The sequence below is a fragment of the Cervus canadensis genome, chromosome 28 (genome assembly GCF_019320065.1).
Source record: "Cervus canadensis isolate Bull #8, Minnesota chromosome 28, ASM1932006v1, whole genome shotgun sequence".
NCBI lineage: Eukaryota > Metazoa > Chordata > Mammalia > Artiodactyla > Cervidae > Cervus > Cervus canadensis.
The window spans coordinates 7,327,353-7,335,699 of record NC_057413.1 but is presented as its reverse complement, the minus strand read 5'-3'; positions in this window follow the sequence as shown (position 1 = coordinate 7,335,699).

The window sequence follows — 8,347 nt, the reverse complement described above, 5'->3', positions numbered from 1 at the left end:
GGGGAAAAGAGAATTCACATAAAAAATCCAAAACAAGTGGAAGCATCAATGAAAAGAAGGTGAAACATGTAAAGCTAGATAAATCAGCAAGGCTTCACTTAAGTTATTGGATGTAGTATAGATTGACGAGGAATTGAAGAAAGGAGACTGTGCTTAAAAATGTTGAGAGACATGAATTCAAAGGTGGCTGTGGAGCTGGGTGATTAGGAGCTAGCCATCCTAGAAAATCAGTGTGATGAGGGGCCTACAGGAAAATCTCATGTCATCTGTCTCTAAAGCCTCTGAGAAGGGGAGTTCCAGCAAAATGCAATGATAAGCTATTTAAAGTTGACTGTTAAGGGTTTAACTGATGGAGGGGGCAGAGTTTGAAGAATAAAGCCTGGAATTGCAAGCTGAGACTGTTGTGGTAATACGAGCCAGGAGTAACTGGGCTCTAGAAGGTCTGAGAAGAAAAAAAAAAAAAAAAAGACTGCATTTGGCAACAGATGGGAAGGACAATGAGTTAATGAAGCTTCTGAAGTTTCAAAGTTTATGCAAAGATTTGTGATCATTAAAGACCGGGGTACCAATTGTTGGCTAAATGGAAGTCATTCTAGAAATCTAATGCTACAGTTTCAGTAGAATAAACCCCTCTAATAAGCTTACTAAACACTAATCAACATGCCAGTACTTTTCTACCCATGCCAATAAACGGATTTGGTGAAAGGTCACAGAATGGCCCCTGGTTAGGTGAATAGCCACGCTACTGTTTCCTCTCTCATTTGATTGATGTGGTCTCTTCATCTTCATCTGCAAAGTCTCAAAATTTGTTGATGGACTGTGTGCAGCCTACAAACACGTGCCAAAAGCCACAGCCATCAGTGGTCCACAGGAAATGTTCAGAGCCACCGGAGGCAAACTGCCCCTTTGGTCAGCTGGCCAGCTGTGAGCCAAGCCCCAAGCAGAGCAGCAGAAATGTCCCCTCCTGTCCTTGCAGCAGTGCTGGTGGGTTTCAGAGCTCCTCAAGTACAGCATCTTGCCTGTGGAAAAGTTTCCTCAACTCTCCACTGTCCCAGGTCAGGGCGGATGTCTACCCACATGAGAATACCCATTAGGGAAGCCCTGAAGGCTAAGATCTCTTTCTGTTCTCATTTGCGCAGGTGACACAATGCAACCGAGGAAGAAGAGGAAGTGATCAGACACTGTTTTCCAAGAACTAAGAAGGAAGAAAACATGAGAATTTTTTCCCATCTTTTTTTTTTTTCCTGGTAGGGGAAGGTGGTAGAGCAACGTAGGAAAGTAGAAAGGGTAGGGAATGATATATAAATTTTAAAAGAGGGTAATGAAGGTAGGCGATTAATTTGAGGACTTTTGGCTTTCTGAAATGTTTACCCCAAAAACAATTCCTGCTCTCTCAGAATTTGTTACCTCTGTCTGACCTCTGGGGAGGATGGTCTGTGGTCTACGTCTTGCCAAAGGCCAAAGAAACCCGTGTAAATGCGGTGTCAGAGAATGTTTAGAGAAATGCACTGTCAGAGAAGGTTTAAGGAGAAAGGAACTTAGGGTCATCCACACTCTTCACAGAGAAGGAGCCTGAGGACCTAGACGGGAAGTTACCTCATGCGGCCAAAGCTTTAGTGTCAGAACCAAGACAACCACTTTTATCTCCCAGACCTACCTGCCAACTCCCAGTCCTGGCCCATTTCTGAATAATCCCAATTTTCCTCAAAAGAAGCACTGTCATAAGCTATTTTCATGGATTTCTCATCTTTTTTTTTTTTTTTTCCTGTAAATGGAAATGTAGGAAGATGGCTGCTGCTAGAAAAATTAACTGGGGCAATGAGAAAATAAGTTATAAAAATATTGGGAAATCTGTCCCTTTGTGAGCAAGCATTTGGGGCAAGTGAACACGGAACACAGGGACGTGGTTAGAATCTCCTAAATGGGAATACTGAATGATTCATCAAATAAACGTACATTTTACTTGGGAAATAATCTGGATGGGAAGTGCCGTAACTGTGGGGACTGCTGAGACTGCTTCGGCTCGAAGCACTTTGCCGAGTTGTTACTGGTGCTCAGTCGCTTAGCCGTGTCTGACTCTTTGTGACCCCACGGACTGCAGCACGTCAGGCCTCCCTGTCTTTCACCATCTCTAGGAGTTTGCTCAGACCCGTGTCCATTGAGTCAGGGATGCCATCTGACTCATCTCGTGGAGGAGTTAGGTTATGGTTTTAAAAAGCTGATTGTCAGCTGATTAACGAACATGTTCATAAACCTGCTTTAATTTTCCTAGAGAATTTTTCTGGGTCTTTATTTTCAGACACATTTTTATAAAGAACACACAGGATTAGTGGCAGGTAAACATTTTTGAGTCCATCGATAACGCCATCAGACCCATGTGGGTTGGGTGAATTGTACTTGGGTTTTCCAATCTAACATGATGCAGGAGAAATACGGTTAAAGTGAACACCAAGGGCGGTCTGATAGACTTAGGGGAGAGAGCGGAATGTTCCGATAGGGCAGGGAGTCCATGGGACGACGAGGAGAGGCACCGAGAGACCCGCCGGATCTCCACTCCTCTTCAGTTACACAAACACGAGCCTCGAGTCTTCCCTTCTGAAGCTGGGAACACCACCTCCTTTCCCATACCAGCTGCTTCTTGACTGCTGCACATACCTGGCCTCAGCGGGAGCCCAGAAGCAGTTGTCACCGTGGAAATTCTCCAAAGGTGAAGCCCACAGGAGATCACCCAAACTTTTCACACCCCCCGAATGACTGGGGCTGCATATTTCTCAGAGTCATAGTAAGCTCCTGGCTGGGATGAGCCTGCAGATTTCTATTTGTGACTTCACTGTCCCCAGGACCAAATTAAACTCTGCTAGCTGCATGCCTGGCCACCGTGCAGTAGCTATTCCAGCCCTAGAAATACCTCAGAAGCATTCCCCACTGAGCACAGACGTAATCACACAATACTTCCTTGGTGCTGCTCTAGCTTAAGAAAGGAGAAGCTTCAGAACACCCGTCATGAACACTGATTAAATGTTCATTAAAAGGGAGATAGTATCAATCGCCTACATAAAGCTATGTTGGACCCTTAGTGGTTAGAGAACAATACAAACGAAATGATAACAATGAGAAAACTGGCAATAATATTTGTACAGTGTCATCAATTCAAAGCCACTCTCACCTCCAAGACCTCATTTTATCTTGGTTGGTGTTCAGTCGTTCGGTCGTGTCCAACTGTTGGCGACCATGGACTGCAGCACACGAGGCTTCCCTGTCCCTCACCATCTCCCAGAGTTGGCTCAGGCTCATGGACTGGTCCGTACCCGTGCTTACATTCTGGAGTTGGTATCTCACATGTGACACCAGTTCCGAGTCTGGGGAGAAGACTTACCTTGTTTGCCTAAACAATACAGTAGCCCCTTCCTCCCTGCGAGTGGGTCATTCGTTTCTCAAGCTATTTTTGGCTCCTCTGCACCTACTTGCTTGCAATACTTGTCATTACAGGAAGTCAGTTTCATATACTGTAATCCCCAAACACGTGGGGCCGGCATGTGGAGAGTGTGGGGTGTGGGGGAAGGGGGTTTGAGGAAAGAGTGAGGAGGCCAGTCTCCCAGAAGGCTGCCTGGCTGAGCACTGAGCCCATCCCAAGTCTGGGTGCCCCCACCCCAAGGGCACAGGTGTCAGAAACCTGAATCCATATCCAGACTTTATTTTCCATTCTCATGTAGCTGATGGCTCCTTTTTTTTTTTTTTTTTTTAATAAGAGCGTTTGAGTAGGCAGCAAAGCCAGCCAGAACTGTTTATTTATAGCCGTGGATTTTCAATGCTGTATAAATTAGACATCATTGCTGAATGAGGCCGGCGCCCACTCACACACGCAGGGCCGCTATCTGAGAGTCCTTTCACACAGTTTGACTGTACACAGTCTAAAACGGGAGAAAATGACATGCTCCGAGTCAAATGACGGAGTCACAGCTAAACTGCCAAGCAGAAAACCAGCAATTATTTTTCTCCAGCACAATATGGGGAGGACGACAGGTGCAATTATCCAATATTATTTAACAGCACCGGTTTGTGGTGTAGGGAGAAAATAAAGGTTTCTGTGTCGAGAGAAAAAAAGAAAAAGGGAAAGAACTTGCCTCCAGCTCCTGTTTCTGTGGATTAAGCTGTGTTATGTAAACTGAAACTGGCCTGGATTCCAGAAAAGGAAGGAAGAAGTACCTGGCTCCCTCGGCCCGGCTCCCCGGAAGCTCCCCACTTGCGTCACCAGGGACTCTTGAGAAAGGCCCTCTCCTGGAGATCCTGAGCCGCCTTCTCAGAGGCAGTGGCTCCAGGGAAGACTGAGTGGAAGGCTGAGCTTCCCGAGCTCCTGTCCTTAGAGGGAAGGCGTCTCTGGAGAGGATTCCTCCACCCTCAACTGAATCAAGATGCAGTAAAAGAGAAGGCAGACCACAGGGATAATTTTCACTCCCTTAATCAGATCTCCAGGATTTTGTCCTTCAGCACACTTTTATTTCCACTCGCAAGCCTTTCCTTTCTTGGTCATCCTACCTGGATAGGTTGGATGGCATCGTCGACTCAATGGACATGCGTTTGAGCAAACTCTGGGGAACGGTGAAGGACAGGGAAGCCTGGCGTGCTGCAGTCCATGGGGTCGCAAAGAGTCGGGCATGGCTGAGTGACTGGACAGCAACAAACCTGGAAAGACCTCCCTTCTTCCTGCTTCTATCAAATAAGTTGTCCTTCGTGGCTTCCGACTCTGTCTGAGTGTCACTTAGTTCTAAAAAGTATTCTCTTGCTGGTCCAGGGCAGTGGGCTCTTCCTCTAAGCTCCCACCGCAGGCCCCACCCCGCCTTCTACTGCTCTCCTTCTCACCGCTCCCTCTTGGATTCTGTTTCCATAACAATATGGAATGCTGAAAATAACATAAGCATCAGAACCCGGTCAGACCTGAATTTAAATCCTGACTCCACCACTCAGTATTTATATAGAACCTGGGGAAAACAGTTTACTTTTCTGAGTCTTGGTTCCTTAAAATCATGTGATAATCCCGATCAAATAAAATGACTTAAAGTGATGCATGCAAGCGTTTGGCATCCAAGGTTCTCTCCCCATTCCACCTCGCTTAACTGCAAACTCCTGGAGCCCAGGTAGTTGTCTGTCTCCTCCGTAATGCCTAACTCTATACCACGAGAAAGTACTGAAAATACATGCAGACTCACTTGAGGATTACTTACAACTTCCAAATTTTACAGGCCTAATCACCAAATAGCTTCCTCCTTTCCAGAAGCTGAGAGTCCCAGCACGGGTTTCACTGTTTCACTGAAGATACTTTCTCCATCTTAAGTCCCAGAATCCTCCTGACAATGATGATCAAATTTTCACATGATACAGCGGTGGAAGGCATATGGATAGAATGGGACTTAGGATGAGTAAATTTTTATAAAGAAACAAAACGAAAGATGAGGGAAGGCCTAAAGAATAAACATTGCATACAGGTGACTCTCCAGATTGGGCTATCAGAATGACACTGATTAACTCAAGGAGAGCCCACAGGGCAGTAGGATTCAAGTCAGGGAGATTGACCTTTAAAAGGTGGGAGGGAGGGCATCAAAAATAAATCATGTTTAGCTCTGAATTTATTTTCCTTTAGGTGCCTGCCCACCTCTTCCTTACAGATGATACCTGCTGTCATTGAGGCTTGCTCTAGTTTAACTCTTACTTCATCATAACTAAGACTTTTTCAGTCACTCTGTGGTATGAGTCTTCAGGGACCTTGGAAAGGGGACTCTGCCACCCCAAATATCTTGCCAATTGACAAAAAACCTCCTTCACTAGAAACTAAAACTTTTCATTTTACATGGAGAGACATATTGAACTTAAACACTTATGAGGCCTTCCCTGGTGGCTCAGATGGTAAGGAATCTGCCTGCAATGCAGAAGACCCATGTTCGATCCCTGGGTCAGGAAGATCCCCTGGAGAAGGAAATGGCAACCCATTCCAGTATTCTTACCTGGAAAATTCCATGGACACAGGAGCCTGGCAGGCTACAGGCCATGGGGTCACAAAGAGTCAGATACAACTGAGCAACTAACACTTTCACTTCTTAAGAGAGAGGTAACCTATTGACTTACACTCATCCATGTCCAAGTATTAATGAAGGGTATTTGATGATTTAAAAGTAAGTTTTAATATGGCAAGAGGCATGCTTGGAAGAATAAAAATGGGGATATTGTAAGAAAAGGAGCGGTACAGAAAGAGTCAGCTACAGACTCAGAGGACAAACCTTACTAGTCCACAATGTTCTACCACGTGGCTGCCAAGAAATGACTAGCTATGTGTGCCGTGATGCTCACCCCTCCTTCCGAGCGCTAATCTATAGTTGGAGTACCCCCAAATAGAATAGACAGTGATCTCAGCCACTGATGGGTCAGAAGAACTCTGCATCCCTTTGAGGAAGCACGGCTGTGACCCACCACACTTGATGATTCCAGTCTTGACCAACTGGCTGCACTACAAGAATTTAAACTTGCTTTATGACTGGGGAGAGAAGTCACTAACTTTCTTAAGAAGAGAGGAGACAGCAAGGACAAAAAGGGATCCCACTGGGTCCTGAAGCAATGCTGATGCCTTCAGAAATGCATTTTACAGCATGACCCAGTCGAAACACACACACACACACAAAACACACATCTAATATGTATGATAGACCAACTTATTTTCTATCCTATTATTTTCTATTATTTGAAAGATTTTGTGATAATTCAATTGATTTCTTAATACAATAGCAATAGGGTTGCAACCAATAAGTTGGACAACTCTGTACTCCATCATATTGTGGGATTCATTCACTCACTGAGCAAGTAAGTATAAAGTGCCTACTATGTGTATGAAAGTGAAGGTGTTCGTCACTCAGTCGTGTCCGGCTCTTTGCGACTCCACGGACTGTAGCCTGCCAGGCTCCTCCGTCCATGGGATTCTCCAGGCACGATTACTGGAGTGGGTAGCCATTCCCTTCTCCAGGAGATCTTCCCAACCCAGGGACTGAATCCAGGTCGTCCGCACTGCAGGCAGATTCTTCACCATCTGAGCCGCCAGGGACACCGTGTGTATGGGCCTGGCCTCGTGCACGCCGTGGCCTGAGGACAGGAACGTGGTGGCCGTCATTGCATTAGGGTTTGGGTGTGCAGCCTTTTATCTTGCTGCACCCCTGGGGATACAGAACCAAGCCTTGTTTTTCCAGTTCAGTCTGTTAGCAGCTGCTCTGCCAGGCTCAGCTCCTCTGAGATGCTGACAGGAAGAAGAGAAAAAACACTTCCACTGCAAGAGCTTACAAAACCTTCCGCTGAGGCTTAAGTTTGGCCTGAGCCAATATATTTGGTTACACTTTGGGGATTTGTTTTCACTCAACACTTAATTTTATTAAGATTCAAATGATGAAGTTAGATGACGCAGAGTTAGGAAAATAAATACTATACGACTTCTACCTTGCCAGGAATCTGGTACAGGATTCTGAGAACTCTCAATCTAGGCATGTTTTATTCCATTTGAAAAGTTTTCTACTAAATTCTAAAATGCACTCATTGGACATTTTATGTACATGCATTAATGCAACTTTGCCAATTTTTAAAACCATGGGGTTAAATAAAATTCTTTTTACTGTGAAATAAATTGCGTTGGCACTGCCTGAATTTTCCTCTGCAGACTTCCTGACATCGTGAACTTCCAGTGCCCTTATATCACCAAACCAAAAGGAAGAGGCCAAGAGCTCTATCTGCACCCAGTTCAGTCACAGCTGCCTTGCTCAGCAGTGTGGGTAAACCTCACATTAAGGGAAAGAAAAGATGGGTTGAAAAATATTCTTCCCAGTTACAAATGAACCTCTCTTGGGCCCACCTTAGACCCATATTACGGGGTCCATATTAGACTGTAGGCAGGAAATGAATATAGGGGTTACTTGTGTGATTGTATCAACAATGATGAAGAGGACTTTGCTATCATTCTAGTGGGTTTAATGAAAAGGCTATGTGCTCATTCTGTGGCTACTCGTTGGGACAGAGATTGAGATCACAACTCTAGAAGCAGATGTCCGAGGATGAAAGCCAGCAAAGTCTAAGCTGTTTGTGTGTGCATGTGTTTATGTGTGTGTTATAAGAGTTGTGCTTGTGCACCTGAGATTCAAGGGCAGCAAGCCCCTTTCCCCTGGTTGGTGGGTGGAGGTGCCCAGGGCAGGCAGCAATTCAACATTTCCTTATTGCCTTCCTGCCTCTCCCCTTTCCCCCTCTACACAAATCACTCATTATTTCGTGCATCTCTCATACAGTCACCCTTGAAGACCCTCCCAGGGCTAGTGGTCTCAGT